This window comes from Palaemon carinicauda, chromosome 6 (assembly GCF_036898095.1).
Source record: "Palaemon carinicauda isolate YSFRI2023 chromosome 6, ASM3689809v2, whole genome shotgun sequence".
In the NCBI taxonomy this organism is placed as follows: Eukaryota; Metazoa; Arthropoda; class Malacostraca; order Decapoda; family Palaemonidae; genus Palaemon; species Palaemon carinicauda.
In genome coordinates, this window is record NC_090730.1 from 160875643 (window position 1) to 160903254 (window position 27612).

The following is a 27612-nucleotide window of genomic DNA, read 5'->3' on the forward strand; positions in this document are numbered from 1 at the left end:
GTACTGTAATCTTAATCCCATTCCTAGAACTAAATTTCAAACAGTTTAAAACTAAACTACAGTTTATAATTTATGTGCAATAACTTCTTGGTATATGTGCAAGGCACTTCTGTAGTAAAGTCTACATTCATTATATTCTTGGTTTATTGAAGTTGGGAACAATGACCAAGATTTTGTCATCCTAGGACCAGGAACTTTCATTGAACATCAATTCCATTAGGAAATGGAAAATTTAATATTTGCTTTAAACAAGTCCTGTTAAGGTGTGACTTTAATAAACTAACTAGTTTTAGCAATTGAACTCTGAATCTCTTAAAACCTTATTGAAGTCTCGTCTAAGCCTTTCTATAAACTAGCACCACAATGGAAAAGAATAATCATTTAACAGTTTATAGTTTATTTAATTCTTTTGAATGATAATCTATAAGACTCCTAAGTTCGGAGAAAATGCACTTACATTGACACGTGCAACTTTCATGATGGATTTTCCATCGCTAAATATAAAGTTAGAAAAAACCTGACAATGACCAAACTGGGCAATAATTTTCTCATGCATTTTGATAACTGACAATGACCAAACTGGGTAATAATTTTCTCATGCATTTTGATAACTGACAATGAATATATAAATATTTACTTTATATTCTTGGTAATATTTAAATTTACATACATTAAGTTTTATATGTAGGGAAATGTTAGATTGATTGAACAGTAACTCAAAAGAACCTACAGCAATAACACTGATTTGTATTTAAATATGCCTGTCTAATGAAACTAAGACCACTGTAAAGATGAACCAAGACCTACATCCACTGATATTCTTAGACTGGCTCTTATCTATAAATTTTTTTTTACAAAAGTAGCAATAGTTAGGGATGTAATGAAGTCAAATTTTATACTAATTAAAGGTTCTTATTTAATGCTAAGAATTAATCTATCAAGAGATTCAATGGTTTAATAAAATCTTAGAATTTTTAAAGTGTAAAATCCTTTTAAGAGAAACTTGCTGGACAAAAGTGTCCAAAAGGTTAACTTGGGCAGTCACATACAAAACTTGTCTAAAGCAGTACAATGTTATTTTTTTTCTGTTAAATATCGAAAGTTAAGGAAACTGGCCTTGCAACTTACACTCTTCCACAGCTCATAACAGCTTTTATTAAGGTAATGGTTACAGAAAGGAATGGATCCTTTTACTATTTTGGTAAATGATTATTTGTTAGAAGACAGTTTCCTCAATTTCCATGTAAAAGATTAGCTGAAGTAGAAGTTTTCTTTATAAAAGTCTGAACATTAAATTTAATGTTGACTTATCTAGTCAATTAAGAATTCAATTTCAGTAAATCTCAAAAATCCTTATGCATTATAAATTACTTTTATATTTACAAAAGAGAGAAAAAAAAAAAAAAAAGACACTAAATCTGAATGATAGACAAGCAAAAGGTTGTGTCCCTAACTTAAAACTTCAAAGGCAGTTAAGTTTGTACAAAATAGCTAAAAACTTCAGGTAATCTGGTTACTCTACAGAAGTATTTTAAACATGATTATTCCTTTTATTACCATCCAGTCAGCTAGTTAATAAAACCAAATTGCGTAAAACGCAAGACTGAATACCCGTATAAAAAGTATGGCAAATTCAGATTTATTTGATCTATGAAGCCTCAAATACTTTCAGTGAATATTTTAATCCAAATGTAAAAACTAGAAGCAAACAGTTTCTAATAAAGTCTTAGATAATCTATTCAATAAAAAAAATATTGAAACTAATTTGGATACTACCTAGTTATCAAAAATGATGCTAGCTAAGCTACAACCTTAGTTGGAAAAGCAGGATGCTAAGCCAAATGGGTCCAACTGTGAAAGTGGTCTAGTGAAAAAAGGAAAAGGAAATTAATGAAATGATAAGACATGAAAAAAATTGCTCATGATTAGCAATATTAAAATAGATGTCCTATATAAACTATGAAGAGATGTCAGTGTAAAATAAAAAACATTCACAGCAAGTTTGAAAAATTCCACCGATTCAACTATGCAATCAGGAAGATACCACAATCTGGTTAGATCTAGAATTAAATTCCTGGAATCGAGTCTGATGGAGAAGGCAAGACTTTGAATTAACTGCATACCAAGTACAGTAAGGACATATCTGAATCTAAAAGGGATGGCCAGAATAACGAAAATTAACTGAACGAATAACAGGCAGTTTTGTTCACATAAGAGTTAGCAGCTGTAGACTAAAAGGCAATACTCAAAACAAGGCAGAATGGAAAAAAATAACTATTACAATATAGATTGATAACTTAAATTTTTTTTTTTTTTTTTGCAACTGAGAAAAGTTTTCAAAAGAAAGATTTCAATAAAAAATAAATTTCAAATGATTTATATAGTTACACAAAATATCGATGTTAGGAGCCAGTTGTTAGTGATCAACTTTATCCCCCTTAATTTACACTATGCACTAATTCTAGCTAAATCTCTTAATGGTTTCAACAACCTCAGATCTACAGTCAGGAGAGAGAATTGAAGCAAAGAAACTGCATATGCAACAAGCATATTTTCTATGCCAAACCAAATACTAACAAAATGTATTAAGTGAATGAGGGCCAAATTTGCTATCCTGAGGAACAAATACCACATTCCTATATCCACAATGGTGCCCAACAACAACTCTAGTTACTCTACAATCACTAAATCAAGGGTAGTCTCAATCATTTTAAAATATGCGATTCACCTATCAATTATATTGACAACACACTCATTCAATAGAACTTTAATTTAACACAAACAACTTGGACGAATTAAAAACCAAAATATAACTAAAAATCACATTACAGTGTTTGATTTACATTTACATCTTGCATGAGTATGACAGGGACAGGCTGCTGATCTTGACTACTATCGAAACCTAGGCATGATTAGATATGCAAACTGGAAATCCAGCCTTACTTATAACACCAGGGGAATCAGTGTTTACAGATCCAAGCATTAATCAGACCTGTGAGTAGCTTCACTTATGATTTGTTCACAGCCTGATTCAGAGGCTAAGCCCAAAACTCGTAGGCTATGTCAATCAGTATGAGAAACTTGTTAACCACTCCCTATTGCAAGTTTGAAAATACAACAAAAAACTAAAAGATGCCTTTCTTTCATCTTTGATCAGCCTTAATGGTAAGAAATTCGAATCTAGAATATCCAAGTTTGGACTGAAGATGAACAAATAAAAGTGTTGCCTGACACTTATGACATGTGGAAGCAAGTCACTCATTCCTAAAACTAACTTTGCTCTTGTCCTAGCAATTACCACCCGTTTCAATTTTTTTTTTTTAAACTTAAGAATAAGTAGATCGTATGAGTGCCTCATTTGAGAAACCTTAGTTTCTGGGCATAATAGAAAATACTGTCTCGAAGCAACTATAGTTTCATTGCAATGCTGTCTACGCTAAGGCAATATACTAGACGACACTTGCAAATTCTAGGGCGCACTGGTCCCAGATTTTGCTCAGTCTCTATCTCAAGATTGAAGAATAATTAAAGACAATAAAAAAGGATCCTCATACTCTAAAATAAAATTATAAAACTTATGAACATGAACAATTAGTGTGCTGTAATGAACCCCTTGAGTGAAGAATAGTTTGGTTAGCTTATTGTTAAGTGTATGAGGAAAAAAGAATGTATAAAGAACAGGCCAGACTATTTGATGCATGTGAAGGCAAAGGAAAAACTAGCCGTAACAAGAGGGATCCAATATAATACTATCTGACCAATCAACCCAATATCTCTGGAGATAGTATCAACAGATTACTGCTTACTACCCATGGGTAACATTGTAAATTATTTAAGCTTGAAAAAATGTGAAGTACTAGAATTAAGATGCACTGACTGGAATAATACCATAATCTCTCAATAACATCCTATTAAATATTTAAGGCTTAATAACATCCTATTAAATATTTAAGGCTTCATAAATCCATTAAAATTTAAGAGCATAAATCTTGAATTTTAATCTTCTAGAAGTTAATGGCACTGTTTCCAGTATACTGCAGCTCAAAAAATATCTTTAGCAGGAGAGTTGATTTCTTCAATCTTTCTTCTAAGTGTAGGCCAGGAAGCTTTAATTTTCTTTGCAGTTTGACAATCCTGTAAAAAGAAAGGTAAAGTTAGAATGATTGTAATCCAATCAGCACATTTTAATGTCAAAATACAACTGACTGATCCAGTTGTCTTTAAATGCTGAACATACATTATTGTAACTCCACTGCCTAATCTTAGTTTCTCATTGAATATATATTGACCAACTTATGTCAACCCTTTTTAAACTGTTGGAAAGGGCATTTAATTAGATAGCCAACCATATCAATTAACTAGCCTAAAGCATGCATATATACACTACCATTGGATATACAAACCTATACTGTGGCTAACCAGATGAGCGCTCCAGCTGGTAACTAGGTCTATCAGACTCAATCAAGTGTTAAATTCCAAGATATATTATGGGAGTAAATATGAACTGAAGATTCAAAATATAACCTACATTTGGCCATACAAAATTCTAATAACCTTGTACAGTATACTACTACTGTATAGCTGGGCTTTAAGTAACAGAAGGTACTAGGTATAAAGTATTATATAGTAGCCTTGAGTACAATAGTCCACGAATAAAAATGTTTGGCCGAAATATACAAACTATTTTGTAATATCAAACTTTACCATAACCCATTAACTTTGGTACAATCAACCCCAAAGAAGAAAACTTATAGAACTTAAAAACAGTAGATTACACCTTACAATACAAACCATGAAATTAATTCAAGAATCTCATTCAACAAATGACAAATAATTTTGTAACCTAAGCCCCCATAAAAATAAACTTATCTTGGAACATTACCATCCTTAAATTCCAACCACCTTCATATCTAATTTCAGAATTACCTGCTTAAAGGCCTTAGAAATATTCCTATTTCGTAACCAAGGCACCCTAAATATAAAAGCTTCTGGAATCTTAAAAACACTACCAACCTTAAATTTCAACTACTTTCATAATCAATTCTAGTATTACCTACTTAAAGGACAAAAAATAGGAAAAAATTTTAACCTGGGGCCCCCAAAATTCACACTAGGAATCTTAAAATATACTATAAATTCCAATCCAAATCACATTTCTATCATCACTTGCTTCATAAAGGCCTTAGAAATATCAATCTCCTAAACCATAGATTAAGACTGATAATTCTAGGATCACCTGCTTAAGAGTCATTAGAATGTTATAATTTTGTAACCCAGGGAACCCAAAATTAACACATTAGGCATTTTAAAACATTAAGAAAATCACATTCCAGCAACAATTGGCATTTAATTATAAGATTACCTACTTAAAGGCCTTAAATATTTAACCCAGGTAGCCCAAAAGTAACAACTTTTGACTAGGAATCCAAGGCTGGCCACAAATACAAACTAGGAATCTTTAAAACTTGAAGAAATTTAAATTAGGTACATCCACTTTCATACTGTAATTCCTGGATTACTTGCTTAAAGGCCTTAGACAGCCACTCCTAAAATAAAAACTAAGAATTTTAAGACATTACCAACTTTTAAATTCCAACCACCTTCATATTCTGTTCTAGGATTACCCACTTCCCAAAGGTCACAAACCTTAAAATTTTGTCACCAAGTCCCAAAAATTAACACCATGAATATCAACACAACCTTAAATTTCAACCCCATAAAATTTAATTCTAACATTACCTGCTAACATTAATCTGCCCAGGACTCCAAACTTCCAAATGTAGGCCAGTAAGCTGTAACTAATTTTCTTGGCAGTTTGACGATCCTGTGAAAAGAAAGGTAAAGTTATAATAATTCTAATCCAATCTGTACATTTGAATGTCAAAATATAACTTGCTGGCACAATTGTCTTTAAAAGCTGAACAACTTACAGACTTCTGCCTAATCACGTAATGTTTTTCCATTAATTCAATACTGTACATTAACTTATGTTGACCTTTAAAAACACTGATGGAAGTGTCATTAACTGATAGCCCATCATAATGTTGCCCATTAACCTACCCTACAGCATGGACACCTGCTTTACCGAACTAAATACAAGCCTGTATATTGGCTAACCTGAAGTGTCCATTTAGTAACTAGGCCCACCAGGTTCATTAATTACTTAAGGGAGTTCTCAAAGTTCCAAGTGAAATTATAGGTAAAAAAAATGATTGAAGATTGAAAATATAACCTACATTTGGCCCTACAAGATTCTAATTGACAACCTTATATATTATTGTATTAATGAGCTGAAAATACCAACATATGCAAGGTATAAAGTACTCAATTTAATAACAGTAGCATAGTCTCCAAATATTTTTTATTTACCTGAAATATACTAAAGTAAAAGTAACTGTTACACAAACTTTATTAGCTAACTTTACCAGAATCCATTAACTGTTTTGTTAAAGTTTTTGTAGTTTATAAAGGAGATAATTATTCTAATGTTTTTACTCTTTTAAAGCATTTTATTTATCCTTGTTTCCTTTCCTCACTGGGCTATTTTCCCTGTTAGAGCCCCTGGGCTTATAGTATGCTTTTCCAACTAGGGTTGTAGCTTAGCAAGTAAAACTTAAGTACTCAATACCCTATCTTACACTTTAAAATACCAACCATCACCACATTGAATTTTAAGTGTCACATTCATCAAATTCCTTTAAAAATATTTTATAACTTAAGGCCCCATAAAAATAAACTTCAGGAATCTTGAAACATTACCCATCGTTAAATTCCACCTACCATCTTAATTCTAGGACTACCTACTTAAACGCCTTAGAAATATTAAAATTTTGTAACCTAGGCCCGCCAAAAATTAACACTAGGAACATCAAAATATTACAAACTTAAAATTCCAACCCACATCACAATTTTAACATTACCTGCTTCATAACTATCTTGTAATCCAGGGTGTCAAAATATAAACTTTTGTTACCTTAAAAAATAAATCTTAAATTCCAACCACATTTTATTTATTCTAGGATCACCTGCATAAAGTCTATTAGAAATGTTCTCATTATGCAACCCAGACGCCCCCCCCCCCCAAAAAAAAAAAAAAAAAACCTAACCGCTTATGAATCGTGAAACATGCCAATCTCAAAATCAAAACACTCATTTAATTCCAGCATTGCCTGCTTAGTAAGGGCCTTAGAAAATACTCAATTTTGTAACCTAGCCCGGTCAAAAATGTTTCAGGAATCTTAAGGCATTACGACATTACAACTATTTAATTCTAGGATTACACAGACCAGCCAAAAATAAAAACTAAGAATTTTTAAGCTTGACGAACTTGAAAACTTAAACCACCAATTTTAATTTTAATTTTACCCACTTAAATGCCTTAGAAATAATCAAATTTTGCAACTGTCTAGCCAAAAAAAAAAAATAAATAAATAAACCGTAGGAATCAAAACGACCAATGAAATTCCAACCACCATTTAATTCTTGGATTACGTAGAAATATTTTATTACGCCCCAGGCAGAAGCCCCCAAAATCTTAAATCTACAATTCCTAAAATCTTAAATCCCAACCTAAGGGTTACCCGTTTAAAAAAAAAAAAGCCTTACAAGTATTCTAATTTTGTAACCCAAGATCCCCAAAATGAACTTCAAATCTTGGAACCTTACACACCTTGAATTCCAGTTTTTAACAATTTAATTGGAGGATTTCCGTCTTCAAAACGACTTTACCAAGAAAGAAATATTGTGTTCTCGTGCTCAAGTTCAAACATCACCTGTAAAGGATAAAAAATATCAAAGTATAAAAATAATTTAGTAATTTTTGTAGGGTGTATAATAAAGAATTAGTTTGGGATACTCATTACTTGAATGATTTTTAATGAAAAGTCCATTCCTAAATGGTAGTAAAAACGCTTTCATCATTAACATCAATAAAACTGGCTAATCCTAATGTTATGTTTTTCATAAAACATTTCCATTTTTTCTTTTTTTTTTGCTAATTAGGCTACTAGGCTCAGCGAGAACTTTGCTATATTTCTTATTTAAAGAATATTTCGTAGTAGACTAGAGCTTTCAAATTCACAAAACTTAGAAAAAAAAAATAAAAAGAGCTTAGTATTTGCATAAAATTCATTGAAATAATTACAGCATCTCTAGCTGATATTTCTAAAATACTATAAAAGGAGTATTTGCAATTAAATCTTAGGATGGCAATATAATATCCAGGATGATTGTGGTAGCCTAGTTTGATTTGGATTTATAAACTTAGGCAAAAAGGCCCAGGATTGAAGCCTTAAAGACCTTTCACTGCCTGTGTGGTGGCTTCCCAAAGCTTCCAAGTATACTTGACTATTACAATACACTCGTCGCTGAACGAAAATTAAATAGTCGTTCAACAACAACAAACCTAACAGTTGATACGAATTTGAGTGTTTTTGTTCAAACGCCTTTAAAGGACAATGTAAAAACTAGTGGGGCACTCAGAGCGCAGACCTCCGCCACCGCAGCAAGTTAGTCTCGACCTTTACCTAAGTTTTAATTGGCCTAGATTTCCATACACTCAAATATGAACAAAGTTTGAAATGTGACAACGATGTCCCAACTTATGGCTGATTACGTGAATTAGACATTTTGCTTGATCGTGACCTAGACCTTAAGATTTAATAATTTCCAGCTTGTTTTTACACAAGTTAATCCCTGCAAGTTTCGTTACTCTACGATTAAAATTGAAACCAGAAAGGTGTTCACATTCAAAATTTTATAATTTCCAGCTTCTATTTTTACACAAGTTGATCCCTGCAAGTTTCGTTACTACGATTAAAATTGAAACCAGAAAGGTGTTCACATTCAAAATTTTATAATTTCCAGCTTCTATTTTTACAAAAGTTACTCCCTGCAAGTTTTGTTACTCCATTAAAATTGAGGCCAGGAAGGTGTTCACAAACGGTAAAAACACCACCTTCCAAGTTCGTCGGAGGTAATAAGCGAATCCAATAGTACGAAGTTTTCGGTACCGAGTAGTACTTTAATAATCAGCTGACTACAATATTGTACGACAGGTGTAATGACCTGTTATGACTACCTTTTTGTGTAATTATCTTTACATCGTGCAGTATTTGTTGATACATTTGAATAAAAGTACCCTAACTATATTCTAAAAATCTGCAATCAGATTTAAATAAAACTGGTCTAACCTGCCAATTTTCACGGGTCATTTCGGTGCACAAAGGCCGCCTTGCCACCAGTGCAATACCATTTGGATTTACGAATTTGGGTAACTGGCCACTGCACTGGGAGCCCATTCAATGCAGTGTTGCTATTAGGGGAACCATGTCGTTACTCAATTTAAAGTAAAAGGTTTGAATGAAAGGAAGCTGGAGCTAAGGCAAACTACCGGGTAGTTTAAAAAGTAGGTACGGGAAGTTGAAAACCCTTTATAAAACCGCATTATGACTTTAAACCTAAAATCTGCTTACGATTGAAATAAGGGACATGACTAACACTAAAAGCAAGGCCAATCATACGAACTTGATCACTAATTTCTGTACAAAATTGATTTTATAAGGGCATCTTAAGGTGCAAGGCCTTTAGGAAGCTACGATGGTAAACTAGGGAATAGTAATTACCTATAGTATACCTAAAACATTTAAAACTTTGCCCAAAAGAAATATGGGAGTGGAATTTGGTGGTAAAAAAAGGGGATAGGGCTAATACAATCATTTACCCAAGTAATTACTCCCAAAAGCATAAGGATGCTATTGCTATCTTGTAAGAAGAAAAAACTAGTTATGAAAGCAGTTAAAAGTTCAAGTAAAAGAACCCATTGATAAGCGCCTTCACAAGCTTAGAGTTTAACATCAAAATATGTGGACAATGCTCTCAAGATATTACATTTGTCAAGAGGTTAACCTTAAATTGAAAATTCGTAAATTCAGCCGATGGAACCAATAGAGACGAGAGCTATTAATGCATAGCATGGCTGATAGTGCATTTATGAAAATCGGGAAACAAGCCATAACATTTGCTATATAAATAGCTTAAAGTCTGCATCCATGATTTTTTTGGCATGCCAATAAATGAAGATAATATATGACTGCAATCATAGTGAAAAGGATATTTTAATCTAGTTAAATCCTTCTTTACAATGAATCCCGTATGTCAAAGATATGTCATGTCAAAGGAACACTGCTACTACTAAACTAAAGCTGTGCACTACTTCTTGACGCCGATCCAAAAACTGCAAAAGAAATCATTATATAGGAAGTAGTTACCAAAACCCACTTCAAGGTCCATTTTATAAGTAAACATAACAGAGCAACATATTAAGAGCTTTTGCTTTAAGAAATCGTAGCCCATCATGCTAGCCAAGGATTGTTCAAGATATCTAGAGTTCTAGACAATCTGTTTTCTCTTTAAGACAACATAATCTGCTTGACATAGTTGAAAATTTACCGCCTTGTGGGAAATGTGGAACACTTATGCAAGAAAAAAAAGTTAATAGGGTTTGCGAGCGTCTTTATACCTACTGAATCATCAGCAGCCATTGCCTGGACCACCCTGGTTGGGGTAGGGTCAACTCGGACCATTTCCAACTCGGACCATTTTGAAATACCAACTCGGACCATTATCTCGACCATCTCGGACCGTCAAAAACTTTGGAAATGCCAAGTCGGACCATCATGTAAACCAACTCGGACCATCGAGCAAACACGCAATCTAAAGTTTACAGGATAATTGCATAATTACCACCAAAAGCTGTAACAACCAAATTTATGGAAACAAAAGGAATTTGTCCTCTTTTAAAAGATGGGGAATTAAAGATTAAAACGGACTATATCCTTTTGAGAGAGAGAGAGAGAGAGAGAGAGAGAGAGAGAGAGAGAGAGAGAGAGAGAGAGAGAGAGAGGGAGAGAGAGAGAGAGAGAGGGAGAGAGAGAGAGAGAGAGCTTGTTTCTCAACGCATTATCTCTCTCTCTCCCTCTCTCTCTGTGTTTGTCTCAAGCTTGTTTTACAGGATAATTGCATAATTACCACCAAAAGCTGTAACAACCAAAATAAACAGAGTATGCCTAACCAAAATAAACAGTATGCCTAACAGCCAAAACAAACTACACTAGTTTATGTCTTTTCTCTAGTCCGTTTTTTTTTAGGCTATTCTGCACTCATAAATCATCTGAGTACAAATTGTTGCAGGAGGCATTGCTGTGTGACGGATGCAATTTGTGGCAACACCGAACTTGTGGGACGGGCGTTACCAGGGAAGATTACAGAAAAGCAGTAAGAGAGGGGGTGGAAATTGATTGGAGGTGTGCCACATGCTCTTCCAAACTAGGCAACACTGCTGACTGTATCACTGACCATCCACCTGATGAAGCGTTGGTGGATAATCTTATCAACGAGGACTCTGTAAATAATGGTGAATGTTTAATCGAGGATCAGGCACAAGCATTGGTAGAATGTATTACTTATGAAAAAGTGTGTGCGTCATCACAAAGAGGAAAACAGAAACTTGTAGACAGTCAGGGTTATTCATATACATTCAAAAGAGAAACAACAGTTGGTGTTCATTGGCGTTGCGCAGTTAGGAATAAAAATGTTAAGTGTGGAATGATAATAAAGGAAGTGAATAATTCGTTTATCAGAGGGCCCAGTGAACATTCCCATCCACCGGAAACATGCCCTGCTACCACAAGTAAGGTTTCAAAATTAATTAAAGATAAAGCAATGGAGGATGTGTTTCGGCCCGCATTAGAAATCGTGGAGGAAGTAATCCTTGAAAACGTAGATCCAACAATGCCTACTGCTTCACTACCTGCCCCCATAAATCTCGCTCGTCAAGCAAACAGGAAGCGGCAAGCAAACAGACCTGCTGAACCCGTGGATTTGAGTTTTGAAATTAGTGAGGAACACATACCACCTAACTTTCTTAAATTTGATATACATGTAGGGGATAGACGTCACTTAGTATTTGCAACAGAAGGACAGTGTCAGTTACTTGCTAAAGCAAAAAGGTGGTATGTCGATGGGACATTCAAAGTTGTTAGGCAACCCTTCACACAACTTTTTAGCATTCATGCATTCATGAAGTATGATGGGAATGTGAAACAAATGCCTCTTGTATTTGTTTTAATGTCAGGTAAGAGACGCAAAGATTACAAAAAGGTGTTTAGTAGAATTAAGGAAATCCTAGGTGAACAATTAAAAGTACAAGAAGTAATTCTAGATTTTGAGGCAAGTGTTTGGCGGGCTATCCCAGATGTGTTCCCAGATGTAGTTATGCGTGGTTGTGCGTTTCACTGGGGACAAGCAGTGTGGAGGAAGGCCCAAGAATTTGGCCTTCAGTCTGCATACACAAGTGACACCAAAACATATAAGTTTGTGAGACAACTTCTTTCTCTACCATACGTACCTGATGATCACATAGAAGGACTATTTTTAAGATTTTATAGAAAAGCAGCTGGGTCACAACAACTTTTAAATCTTTTAGAATACATTCACAATACTTGGATTTCCTCCGAAATGTGGCCACCCAAAGCGTGGTGTGTTTTTGGTAGGAGTGTCAGGACAAACAACGACGTGGAAGGGTGGCACCACAGACTAAACAGAAAATCACGAAAAGGTCAACTTAATTTCTACATTCTCCTATCTCTTTTGTATAATGAAGCAAAGCTTGTGCCACTATATGTAAATTTCTTAAATGATGGAAAAGTGTTGCGCCACCAAAAGACAAAGTATGCTAAGCAACATGGAAGACTAGTCGTACTGTGGGAGGAGTTTTCTCTAGGTCATAGATCGGGTAAAAGCCTTCTAAAAGCTGTTTCCCATTTCATTGCTGTGAATGTATGATTATTAATTTGAATATGTTCTCAATTTATTTTTACCAATTGTTCTAATTTATAATCTTATCAACCTGGTCCGAGTTGGTTCACTACTGTGGTCCGAGGTGGTATATTGTGGTCCGAGTTGGTTATAATGGTCCGAGTTGGTGGAGGTACGGTCCGAGTTAGTAAGGGTCCGACTTGGCGATGGTCCGAGTTGGGGGTGAAGCCCCTGGTTCTAGCTTTGGTGGAGAGGGCGCTGATCATGTGTGTATATGGTCTGCTGCTGGGGCATTGTTCTGCTAGCTAGACATTTCATGAGTGACATTGAACCCTTTAAGACAACACTAAAAGGTAAACTAACCTCTTGACAACAAAGGAATATATATAATGCAGAACTGGGTAAGAGACATCACGTGCTCCAACACAAAGCCAAATTGCAAATTATAGACTAGAGGATTTCCTTCAGCATTCCTATTCACACCCCAAAAGAGGATTTCCTTCAGCATTCCTATTCACACTCCAAAAGATGTTCAAAACAATTTGACGGTAATCAGCAGGGATAGGGATACCACAAACCAGAGTAACTTACCAATTCTCAACACGTGCAATATGCATCTTTTTAACTTTAAAAAAAACTTAAGAGTTAATTAGCAGTATAATTAGGGGTTAAATTAGCGGTTAATAAAAATACTACTTTACAATCTCCATAAGCATCTAGATTTAAAGTATTTACGAAGTTCCTTTCAAATTTATTGCTACGATGCAACTAAAGTCATTACTTTGAGCTTCTTGCCACAAAAACACTAACTTCTGCCTTTACAGATAGATACACCGAACATTACACCGAATACGTTAATTTCCAACTGAAAAAAATTTTACTTGATGGATAAATGAAAATCCTATTATTAGCCCAGTTCCAAATGAGGAAAATTCCTCCGCCCCACTGCATTGCTAAATACAAAATCCAATCGGGAGCCTCATCGTCTAAAAACTGATTTCATCGGAACCAAATTTTTTTTTTAAATTTTTTTTTAAGTTCCTTCATATTCAAATAAACAAAACATTGAATTATCTACGTAAGTGGTTTACCATTTACGCTACCGGCATATATTTACTTTTTAGTGTACTAAGAATCTATGGTTACTGAAGATTTAAATTTTGGGAATACAAAAGACAACTTAGTTGACCAAACTACCGTTCATGGATTTTCTACTTGCTCATCCTAAGAACCAACCCAAGGCGAGTACTGACCCAAATATTTTGTATCATGTATCAGAAGTACTACAGACACTAAGTAAAAATTCAAACTACTTGCAGCAGCTGTACCATTTTTACTGAATGAATAGCGGGTACCACCAAAACTTTGAAACATGTTTCGAGTGTTAGGGAATGGATGATAAACTAAATACATATAACTATGGTAGGGAAGAAAAATCTAAGACACTTGCGTGACATCCAAACAAGTTAATGACAATCTAGTCCCGATATCTAGTCGGGTTCGTGACCTAGGTGTATCACTAATTTGTGATCAAATAAAACTTAATACCTGGATATCGCCTAAAAAACACTGTGTAAAGTAGTATCTAGACTATATAAAAGAAACCGATTAACTGTGCTATAACCAGGCTTGAATCAAGCTTAAGTGCAATTTAATAAAAAAAAAAAAAAAATATGTTACGACAAAAGGCCTCCTCATGCAAGGATTACCCTTATAAGTGAATTACACTGGCTGCCCATTAAAGCTAGAATAGAATAAGATAAGTGCAATGACAGTTGAAGAACCGGACCTAAATTTCTAAGAACTGCTATACCGTGCAGACAAAAAAATCATGTCATGAATAGTTACATTGTTTCAAGTTAATGGAGCCATTGTGCCTCAACTGCGTTCTACTTAAAATATACAGCCCCAAGAACGTATAACAAGCTCCTCCTAAACATCTGAATGTTGAAGCTTTTAAGGCTTTCATGAAGGAAGTTCTTTTTCAAGTGATTCGATATGGATTCAATGCGGCATACAATTGTAATACTAAATGCCTACGAAAGTACAGTTAACGACAAGCATATTCTAGGTCTTGTAGAGCAACGTTTCCATGAGTGATATGACCAGAAAAGGTCTTTGCTAAAGTAAATATCAATAATTAAGGTAAAAGTTTTAGACCAGCCTTTAATTCAGGACATTTCAGGAGTATTTCAGATGAAAGTCCCTTTTCGAGAAAACTTCGGGGACAGTGAATATTAACGGCATTTTATTGGATGGCTAAAATAGTGATGCTGTAACCTAACCCCAATCACAAACTAGGGAACTAGGTTATATGGGGGAAGGGGTGCTGCCCCATTCCATAACCTGACCGACGTTTCACCAATTCCAAAAACTTCAACAACCACCAGTGCTCTTAGGCTATATCTAACACCTTTTAAGTCATTCAGGACAAGTTTTGGATTGAGATTCACTGTGATGGAAATTACACTTTGCATATTTTGAAGCACTATTAATAATCATTATTGACTGATACACTATATTTTGATTGCCTCAAAAACCCATCTCTTCCACTTAAATGTGCTCAAAATTTACCGAATCGAAGATCTACAGCTCATTCATCGAATGTCCACAATAGACCTCCGTCAACTAAAGTAGGTTCATGAAATTACGCTTACGCCTAGATTAAATGATTGGATTGATTGATTAAGAGTTATCTGGCATCCTGTCATCTAAGGATTAAATGACTATGTAACTAAAATGACGCCCTAATCAGGTTCAAACTATCACTGTTCACGATACGTATGAAATACATTTTGCAGACCAACACACAACCCAGTTATAGATCATCAGAACAAACACTATAACAGTACATCTGCAAGTTTATTTCTAATCTTTAAGGTTAAATGACTAAGAAATTTCAAATTGTTGTCCTGGTTTTAAAGAAACCTTAGGTTTTTATAGAATTATTCCATAGTTGTCCATGAGTCACAGTAGAAACTTAAGTTTCCCCCCAAAATTAAAAAGATGCTTTCTAAATTCGGTAAAATTTTATAGTTCAGTTCATGGTTGGATAAGGACTTTATATTAACTTCGAACTTAATTTATAGAAAATTGAGGAAAGAAAGTGACTAAGGTCATTTGTGTGTGTGTGTGGGGGGGGGGGGGGGTTTAATAGGGATACAGTTTAACGCCAACTACCGGTAGATTTACTGCGTAACCCTTTAACACCATTGTAAAATTATGACTAATTCCTCTTCGTATATTAATCACTCATCGACGTTAATCTTAAATTTTAATGATACACTTTAAAAACAAAGGTGGCTAGCCTACACATATGGCTTCAAATAATTAATTTAGTACAGTGTTAGATCTGAAGAAGTCGCTACTGTGTTCACTAAAACTTGTCAAAATAAGAATCTAACAGGACTTAACTTTACCCTGTTCCCACCATCCTGGTCATATTCTTAAATTATACTGGTCAGATTTTCTTAAAAACTCAATGGAATAATACCAGTGAAAAATAAACAGCACATTACTATAATCTTAGATTTAAGCTTTTTCAATAGACTAATAAAAATTCTTGTTTAAAGCATTACCGGTAAATCTTTCATCTTTGCTTTAGACATTTCTAAATTTTGGGTAAATTTGTCGTTTCGACTAGTGGTATATACTGGATCTTTAAATATATTTTCCATCCCTTTGATAGTTTCAAACAAATTTGCCCTTCATTAACTTAATTTGGGAGTTAGATACAGGGTCCCATTTGAAGAATAAAAAACCACTGGGATTAAGAGTTTTTGGTAGAAAAAAAAGAAGTTTAAATAGGGAGACTGTCAAACCAAACCACACCCACATAATATAGGGGGTTGAGTCCTTTGAGAACACTAATCCAAAGATCCTACTTACCAGATCGGGGGTTTCTAACCCCGACTGCAACCCCCCACTCCCCAACTTCGCGTACAACACCCCAAAATGATGCAGCCGAGAATTTACCCCACGTCCTTACATGCATGTGTTAGGGAAGGGGTGACTAAATTAGAGTGGGCCTCAGTAAAGAGCAGACATCCGCCACGGTAGCCTATTTCTCGACCTTGACCTTTGATCTTTAATTTTATTAATTGGCGTGGATTTTAATATACATATATGAACCAAGCTCTAAGTCTGTGACATGAATGTCCTAACTTACAGCTGATTACGTAAATTAGAAATATTGCTTGACCTAGCCCTTAAACTTTGACCTTGCCCTTCCAAATTTACTAATTTCCAGCTTTTTACACAACAGGTAAAAATTAAGGTAGGAAAAAACTTTAAAACATCCAAGTAGATAGTTACTAAATAGTCGACATCTAGCATGAGTTCGTGCTCTAGTGCGTACTGGACTAGAAGTGTTTATCACAAAACATTTTAAACATTGAATGTTAGAAAACTTACGATTAACTTTTTACAATAATTTATTACTGCCACCACTGTATATGAACCCTAAAAATAATAAATTTGCCCTAAAACAAAAACAGTTTAAAAACAGGAGCAAGATTGATGTAGTGTAGACGTTTCATGGTTCCATGGGCATGTTATCAGACTACGTCCATAAGTTATTTCTATGTGCACCCAAAAAAATCGTATAGCCATGAAAAGTGATTAATCAAAGTAAACACATGCTTTAATTTCTGGGCCAAATACACAAGCCAAAAATTTGTCCTACTAAGTATCTAGTATTGTATACATTTCTGACCGTGAATATTTGGGCAAGACAACAGTTAATTGGTTTCCTAAACCTCCCCCTGTAACTTATGGAGGACCCCTAGTGAGAAACCAGGATTTTCGGGGGGGGGGGGGGGGGGGGGGGGGGCAAAAAGTGCGATTTGCCGAAATAGTAACTCAAATGCAAACAAGATACGGGAAATACGGCTCGAGTAAGTGGCAAGAAAAAAGTATCCGATACACACAACATTAACTTTTTTCACTCTACCGGCTCTTCATTCGCAAATGAAATATCACTGCTCATTTCAGGAAAACTAGTGTCTTGACCGTCAACCAAAAAAATCTGGAATTACGCAATGTTTCAGCATCGCAATGTTACCCAATATGCACCGGTAAAAAATCAGATCGGGAGACCCAGATCTTTGGAACTTTTAACTTCATTGAATGCTCTTTAATTTCATAAATCTTAAATTGAAGAAAATTCACGAAGAAACCTTTCCCTGGATGAAAGCAAAACCACCATTCTTTATCCGTCAAATGGTGACCATAACCCACAAGAAATTGGCTTAACTTTAAACTTAAGCGAATGAAATGCTTCATAAATTCGGTAACCCTCCAGTTTAAGCCAGGCCTGGGTTCGGAATATTAAAGAGAGTAGGGTAAACATTTGATTCTAATCAATTACATACTACACCTTTCCTACTAGTATTAATGATTTATCAATTTCTGACTTATTTGGGCAAACCATTCGTTCATTAGTGTTCTAACCACCCCATAAGAGTAATTATGGGAGACCATAGTGGAAAAAAGGAATTTTTAGGTGGGGAAGCTCAGCAAGTTATTTGCATAGTAATGGCCAGAAATGCATTGTGAACACGATAACCAGTTGGAAAATTATATAGTTCGTGTGAGCAGCATATGAAAGAATTATATACGATTCACATCACACCCCTCTCATGGTTATTCTGCCGGGGCTAGTTAAATCAAGTTTCACTGCTGTTCTGGCAAGGGGTTCATTTATGTGCAAGAACGCCATTTCCTGGGATCACTATTCAATGATCATAATTACCTGTATACAGAGTCCCTCAATTTTACTCTGCCGTTGCCAGTTTTGCTCACAAACACTATCTCACTGCTCCTCTTCTGGCAAAGGTACTTGGATGCGCTGTGCACGCTATTCCCGCGAGTCATTTAAAAGTATCTTACCTGTAACTATCATGACCTGATAATCTTTATTCTGTTGTGGCTGATTTCGCTTGCAAACAAAAATTCTCGCTACTATCCTGGCAAGCGGTACATGGATGTGTTGTACACGCCATCCCCATGGGCCACTATCAAAGTATATTTACCTATTACATCACGTCCCTCAGCTCTAACTGCTCATGGATGAGCAGAGCACGCAAATCATGTGAAGTCATTTCTGGTATGTTTTTACTTTCATATTAACAATAGCTATATACTGAACAGTTTTAGACATATATAGGAAACTGCTCCAAATTTCGTAATGGATTGAATTCCATGTGTTAAGTTTTCCAACGGTGGCGATAGCGGAACAGATGCCACTCATGAGAAAAATTATTTTCGTAAGTAAATAGGAGACTTGAGTGGTATCCATATTTAGTCGACCAATACGTAAATCCTGCCCCGGCCCCATTAGATTAGAGAAAAATACCAAAGTAGCCAGCATTCTTCCATTTCTTAGTGATTTCCAGATTTGTTAGAAATTAAAGGGCAAATACATACTTTAATTTCTAGCCAAATACATGGCCCATATATTTTTCCTACTCGCTACCTTATATTTAAGAAATTCTGACTAATTATTGGGGCAAGCCACCCGTTTATGAGTTTTTGGCCTCCCTTTTATAAGGAATTATGGGGGACCACAGTGGCAGTGTTTTTTGGATGATGAAATTCCCCAAAAAGAGTGATTTGCAGGAATAATAATTGTCATTAGTTTGGCAAATATATGGTTCATGTATTAAATTTAAACATCTATGATTTCCTACACGTACTTCTGATTTTTGTTCGCTTTGGCTCGCTACGCGCGCGAAATCAGCATTACACATCTGCTATGACCTGGCACGCAGTACATGAGCTGCACTCACTCCGAAGGATATTTCCGGGATAATTTTACTTTCAGATTTGCAACAATTGCTATTCACTGAATGGAGGGCGTTTTCATAATTTTCCGCCAGATTAAAAACTAAATTTCGAAATAGATTGTAATTTCCTGATGGAACTGAAACTAAATGGGCGGGTAAAAAAAAAATAAAGTAGATCCTGGAACGTGTGCATAAATATTTGGAAGCTCGTAATTTGTTAAGCCGACAAAAGAATGCATATGCAATAACTCGCCACCAATATCCCAAAAGTCGAGTTAGTGATACTTCACATTTTAATCGACTTGTATGAAAGTTATTGTGCCCCAGCCCCAATTAAACAATAATGCCAAATTAAACAGCACTCGTCAAATTCTTTTGACCAAATTAAGTTCCGCTAATAATTAAAGTACAATTAACCCATTAACGTATATATTAACGGGGGGGGGGGGATTTAAACAGGGATATCTTCACCCACCTAACCTACGGTACCTGATTATCCATAGGCGTGGATGTTGACATTGCCTTGACTAACATAGCCCAAGGAGTTTCAATACTTAAAATCAGTCAATAACCACCTGCACACTCATTTTACCATTACCCAAGGGGGCTTTGTCTTCTGTGATTTTAATTTCTCTTCGTATATTTTTAAGTAGGAAACAAAGCTAGATTTCTTAAATTTTGCTGATACTTTAGAACTTAGTCATTACTTCAAAGTGGTTGTCACAAACAAGTGTTTCGAATTAAACTTTACGCAAGATTTGCCTAAATTAGATAAGTCTACAATGCACAACTACCTTATGCTCAATAATGAATGATATAGGTCTTGATGAGGGAAAGTGTGGAATTTTGATTATGTTAGATCTTAGTGCTGCTTTCGATACTGTTGTGCACGAGTACTTGACTTAAAGTCTATTGGAATGACTGAGGAAGCACTGGAATTTTTGCGAGGTTACTTAATGAATAGGGAGACTATTGTAGAAGTTTCTGGAAACCGATCCAGTGAGAATTCTTATGAAAGGTGTACCACAGGGTGGTGTTCTAGGCCCTATCTTGTTCAACATACACTATCGAGCTATCACATCTTGAAAAAACAAAAAGTGGGCTTTAAACTATATGCAGATGATACTCTCAGTTCTACCTTTCAATTTCAACAACACAAGATACAAAGAAAATCGATGAGATAATGACTGAAATAAAAACATGAATGCAGAGGAAAAAGATAAATTAAATGATAAAAATTTTTTTTTTTTTTTTGGCACAAAGGTGGCTTTGAAGAATTACCAGGTAATTCAAAGTATAAAAATTAGTGACGCTGATGTTGGGATTGTGCCCGTTGTGAAAAATTTGGGTGTACTGATAGATTGTAATTTGTCAATGAGGGACCAAATAGTGAACAGTGAAAGTAACTATCACCCGAGAAACATGGCATTAGAAAATATTTAACAGAGGGCAGTACAAAAATTTAGTGAAGAGTCACGTAATATCAAGGCTTGATTATTGCAATTCTCTGTACTATAAATTGCCCAATACACTACTAAGAAAGCTTCAAAATGTGCAAAACCGGGCGGCTAGACTGATAAAAGGCATTAAACTGCGGGAGAGAATAACTCCTGCATTGATCGATCTACATTGGTTACCTGTTGACACTAGAATTGAATTTAAGATTTGCTTGTTGACTCTCAAAGCACTTACTAGTGATAAGCCTAAATATCTTCGTGATTGCTTGGTCTCCTACCCTCAAGCTACCAGTGCTGCTGTAAGAGACATGCCGATGACCCACAGACTATTCGAAATCAGTGTGAATCATACAATAGGAGGAAGAACGTTTAGTTATGCTGCACCGAGACTCTTCAACGACCTTCCACTAGCAAAAATGTGGCAGCTTTCAAGAAAAACCTTAAGACTTATCTTTTTAGAAAGTGTTATAATAGTGACCTGAAAACTTTTAAGCCTGAATACAAATGCTAGCGAAATAACAGAAGATACAGAGCAAAATATAAACTGAAAAGAAATTATTTTCACACACCAAGGCCCGCCTGAACAGACTAAGTGTGTGATGGAGGGCGAGAAATGAACCCGTAAAAGTAAAAGTAAGTAATCCTTGTCAAGTTAAGTTTTCTGGAATTACGCTTAAAATTCCAAAAAACTAGTTATTAAATAAGCTTAACACCAATCTTCAGCTAAGTCTAGTTCCCACAATTAGATAGTTAAAAGAATACGATTAAATTTTCTTAGCCATAAGGCATTGCTATAAAGGCAAATTCCATACGGAAATGCATCGCGTAACCCGCCAATAAGCATTGTATTAAAATCCTTTTGACGTTACATTAAAAATATATAATCTTTTTCGTATTAAAGTTTTGAAAGACGCAATATCCTTGTTTTAACTATAGTGCTGCACTTTTACAAGCAAATAAAATAACCTGAAGAACCTGTAGAAAATGACGTGGCAAACTTTCCTTAAAGAATAGTCAAGACTCAAACCTGCAAGAAATTAATTATACTTATTGGTCATTACTGCATTTAAACATTTGGCAAAACTGATTCCTGAGCTGATCGTAACCTCCCAACAGTCCTAACTTATTACCTTGCAGGTAAAAAATCCGTTAAATCTTTCATTTTAATTATATTATGGCTTTAAAAACAGTGATTTTGGAGTTTTGAAAGTTTCCGAGGACAAACTGGCGGAAAATTATTTTTTTTTTAGCGGGACTCCAGGAGATATAAAAATTTTACACCAAATATTACTAATAACGAGAAAATAAGAAATCTGATTTTTTAAGTATTTTACCAAATAGTGTATTCCTAGATTTTTTTTACGATATTGAGGGCTTAAACTAGCAAAATAACATTGAGGCGTCTATAATCACCGCAGTGCCTCCAACTTCCTAAGGGTTTCATGACCTAGGGTAGTCGCTACTCTAAACCAAATTGCAACAAAACCAGTTCCTGATATCTATGTAGAAAGTATAAAACTAGAACTGTTGTAACTACTGTTACTAAACACCGGGAAGGAGCGATCCGTGGTTGATGAGCTACTCGTGGCACAATAAGAAAAACTGAACTAGAAAAGTTTATCGGTAGGTGGAAACGAGAATTTAGTTACCCCCAGTTATTATTACCCAGTAATTTATGGTTACGAGAGAAACCAGTTTACTATTAATGACTTAAAAAGTTGAAAAAATATTTCAGGGAAAATTATCGCAATGTCGCAACCGAAAATCTATGCTAAAAAAAACAGTGCAGATAATTAAGTATTTATTGCAATGAGAGTTTCACTTAGGCATATAGGTTATTCAAAAATATTTTAGCTGTTCATACTCTACGATCTTCCCTTTGCTAGAAATTGAAAGAAACTCAATTTTGGCATACCCTACACAAAGGAAGACACCAATTTGTCCTCACTTAAACCGAATAACAAAAGATTAAAACCACTAAGGAACAAAAAACCTTTGCACAATTAAGGGACAATCACTTCTTACTAATGGGGACTAAATTGCACAAAGAAAAAACTGTAGGCATGGAATAAAATGGAACGTCACAATCGTGAAAAACCAGCTTTAAGTAACATTAGTTAAATTTTTTTTTGGAAAGTTTGGAAAATTTCCAAATTCTTGAATTATTAAATTTAAAATACCACCTTTTCTCAACCCAGCTCAAACGAGCTCAATCCATATACTAACCACACGACGAATTTACTAAGGCTTGTTAAAAAAGAAGAAAAAAAAATACCAAGAGCCTTATGAAATTTTCACACTTTTACAAATATACCTAAACCTTGCGTATAAACCAGCATTGGGGTTTCACACAAATTTAGTTCAAACTTGCACTGGATTTCAACCTCCAATTAGAACCCTCTACTTACTTTTCGTCACAGGAAATCAACGTCCGACCAAGATGCACAGACGACACAGACTAAACGCAAGGGTATCGTGCTGATTTTCAAAGTTAGCTTAAGGCCCCATTTTTCCTGTGTTTCGTCACACTGTTTTAAGCCAATCAGAAGCGTCGAAGTCGCTTAGTTTTTAACAAAGACAAAAAGACAGATCCTGATTGGCTAACGGAAAACAAAGGTTCTTCAACGAATACAAGTGTATAAACAATAGTTCATGTTAAGGCAATTAGCAAAATTATCAACTAGTTTAGGTTGTTCTATCGTTATGCCTAAATTAATTGAAATTTTATTATGGGTAGGATGATCTATAGGTGATTTCATTTGAATTATAAAATTCAATCCTGAAGAGAGAGAGAGAGAGAGAGAGAGAGAGAGAGAGAGAGAGAGAGAGAGAGAGAGAGAGATTTTTGTTATTCCCGATAGAAAAAATAATACTGCATTTTTATGGGCTAGTCTATTCTTAATATTGTTTTGTTACGATTATTTTTCAAAGAAGCAACTTACATTAACCTGGCAATTTTTCTTCAGTTCATTTCAACTTTAATAACAGATACCAGAATGTATTGAAATATCGTAACAGAATGTAGCTCGAAAAATGTATATTCTGTATCTTTCACATGATTTTGATATCTGGAGAGTTTGTGCTGAATTTCCTAAAAAAAAAAACAAGGCCACTTCAGATTCATAAGTGTGTGAGTGTGAACGAATACATGTGTGGATATAATTGTACTGTTAGTGTATGTAGATCAAGCAATCTTTACATACATGTGCGTGTTGCATGAGAGGAGAGATGGATAGAGTGTCTATGTGAAGGCACGAGTTTGTGTTTGTGTCTATGTGTAGGTAAAAGCCATCTCAACATCAGCGAGTATGTGGTTGCTGGGAATGTGTTTCGATGAGAGTAAGAGGTTGTAACTGAATATAACTGTGGATATAGCTATATCATTATACCGTGAATGTGCATGTGCACGTGTGTGTGTACTGTAGGTGTGTTGCATACGTACGTTAAAATATAGCTATATCCACACCAATTTGAATGTAGTTACACAGGTGTGTAGGAGAGGGCATGGGTATATGTAAACCAGCATGTGTGGATTATTATTATTATTATTATTATTATTATTAACTAAGTTACAACCCTAGTTGGAAAAGCAGAATGCTATAAGCCCAGGGGCTCCAACAGGGAAAATAGCCCAGTGAGGAAAGGAAATAAGGAAAGATAAAATATTTTAAAATATTTTAAGAAGAGTACCTGAATTTTATTCAGTGTGGGTATAGTTGCATGAGGGTATAGTAAAGTGGATGCGGATGCCTAGGCAGTTATGGATGAAGCTGAATTATTAGTGAATGTGTTACCACGCGCTGTGTTAGTTGTGTGGATATAATTATGTTATTAACAGAGATGATATGTTTGCATGAGTGTGTGTGTGTGGGGGGGGGTTGATGTGAGTGCGTATGTAGTGGTTATGAGGTGGTTGCACGGCTGTTGGATTAAATGTCTGAGAGTGTAAATATATATATATGTAAATATATATATATATATATATATATATATATATATATATATATATATATATATATATACATATATATATATATATATATACATATATATATATATATATATATATATATATATATATATATACGGATATAAGCGCCTTATCAGTAAGGGAATGGCTGCTTGGGTATTGGAGGGGGGGGGGGAGGAACAAGGAATGTGTGAATGAGTGTATATGGGTGTGAATGTTTAAGCACGCGTTGAATCAGCTGAATAATCATCAGCTTGATGACATATACCATATAAATTTCGCATCTCCTAAATCTTTAGCTGGTAACGGTCTCACAGCAATTAATAGAAAGTAAGAAGGATTATTTGACTATAATTTTCCTAAAAGTAGATGCTGAATAGGCAAAAGACTATAAGTACATGCTGGATAGGCTAAATGATTTTACAATCAAATCAAGTTGAGTAAGCATTGATTCATATCCATCAGTCATTTTGTCTTATATGTAATTTAAATTTACTCAAAGTACAGCACAAATAACTAATGGCTGCTCCAGCATGAATATTGGCTCAGTATATAAGTATCTAGATTCGAGGAAATTTCCTATAAATTTAATTACTTGAAGAACTTTTTAACAACCAAATACAACACTGAAAAGCTGTATTTAGTATTTTGCGATTACGTCAATGTCTTTATTCTGGAATTGAAGAATATTTTTTCTGTCTAATAGTTATAGGTTACATACTTTATTTTGGAAGAACTGTGGACATTCATTAAATAATTTTCATAATACGGATTGATTGATTGATTGAGTTTTATTCATTATTTTACATCTGATAAATGCATGGAAAAACACAGGCTTCGACAGTGTTCAATAGAATTTTGTTTTTTCGTAAATATATCCATTGTAATGATTGATTTGGAGAACTATTCATTCCTGATTTAATTACACGACAAATGAAAAACAATTTATTTGAATTTGTTTTGTTTCAAGGTCTGAGAGGCGATGTGGGTGGATCAAAAGGAATTTTTCTTATGAGAGAGAGAGAGAGAGAGAGAGAGAGAGAGAGAGAGAGAGAGAGGGAGAGAGAGAGAGAGAGAGAGAGAGAGAGTTGGGTTGGGGTGGTAGTGCTCAGTTGTCATGGATGGTAGTTTGGTATTTTTGTTTTTCAGTATTGTTCCATTATGTTAAAAGTTTGTAAAAATCAGAGGATAAATATTAATAAGAGAACAACAATGATAACCAAGCAGATGGAAAGGTGTGCTTTAGAACCCCCTTCTATGAATACTGGAAAATATGGAAAAATGTAATTAGTGCTTTACAAGGAATGCGGTCAATCTTATTTTTTGTGTAGTTTGGGATGTAGTTTGATATTCCCACTTTCAAATAACCATTCCTTACTTCAAATGCTCCATTTTCCAGGGACAAGTTAGAACATTAAATAATGATGGGAATACCATTGATTAACGTTATGGATATGAGACACACACAAAATTCACTGACCAAGGAAAGAACATAAAGATGCATTCAGCTTGCAAGAAATCATTTAAAATTCCTAGATTAATTAAAGGGAACGTCTTAGATTGCCTAATCATCTATCGGCAAAATTAATCTCATTCCCTAAACAGTTACGACTATCACATACAACAACAACAAATGTAGCCGTTTCTAGTCCACTGGAAGACAAACGCCTCAGACATGTCCCTATTCATTGTTGGGGTTTGGCTAGTTTTCATCACCACGCTGGCCAACTGCGGATTCGTGATGGTGGGAGACTTTTTGTCTGATCGCTCACAGCAAACCAACTTAGCATGGGTGGCTCTGACTAGTACATCTTTGCTGACCATGGTGATGCACAAACCCTTCCACCATGTTAAGGTATCCATTAAGGTAAAGAAAATATTATAAAGTGTTGATTTTAAATTGTCTGACATTACATTTCAATGGAAATGTTAATAATCTCAACCACGAAACCAGCATTAATCTCTGGGATTAAAACCTTATCACACCTACGTACCGATACCGCGGATGGCTGCGGATAAAGTATCCGCCCCAATCTACGAGGAATCCGTTTTATATGTGTACTGTGTACATGACAGGCCTTGTGTATGTGCGCCAATGATGTGCTCTCCACAGAATGACATCGCTAAGGACTCTGAAATACTCCCTTCGAGCAGGATCGAATGCAAGAGGAATCAAATATGAATTGATAAAAGAACGATGATTTTGAATGGAAGATATATTGGTAGTTAACCACACTACCTTCCAAATTACCGAAGTTCTGCAAGGGAAAAGTCCGGAGGAGAATATATATATATATATATATATATATATATATATATAGTATATATATATATATATATATATATATATATATATATATATATAATATATATATATATTATATGTATGTATATAAATAGGATGGATAAAAGCCAGCGTAGCATCATACATTTAATTTCCAAATTTTCGAGACTTTGGGTCTCATCATCAGGGCTGTAAAATATACAATATATACAAATTAAAAAAGACTCAGTATTAATATTAGTATAAATGGAACAACGTAAAAGTTAAATATGATAATTTAAAAAAGGAACTAAAAAAAAA

At 34.8% G+C, this 27612-nt stretch overlaps 1 long non-coding RNA gene across 1 annotated transcript; it reads right to left on the reverse strand.

The window, feature by feature from the left end:
- Positions 1-3030: 3030 nt before the first annotated feature.
- Positions 3031-23570, reverse strand: LOC137642767 (uncharacterized). The gene is made up of 4 exons (XR_011044856.1): positions 23467-23570; positions 7670-7772; positions 5740-5824; positions 3031-4134 (listed from the first exon to the last, which is right to left on the reverse strand). It is a non-coding gene; the product is annotated as an uncharacterized lncRNA (long non-coding RNA).
- Between the last annotated feature and the right edge of the window lie 4042 nt (positions 23571-27612).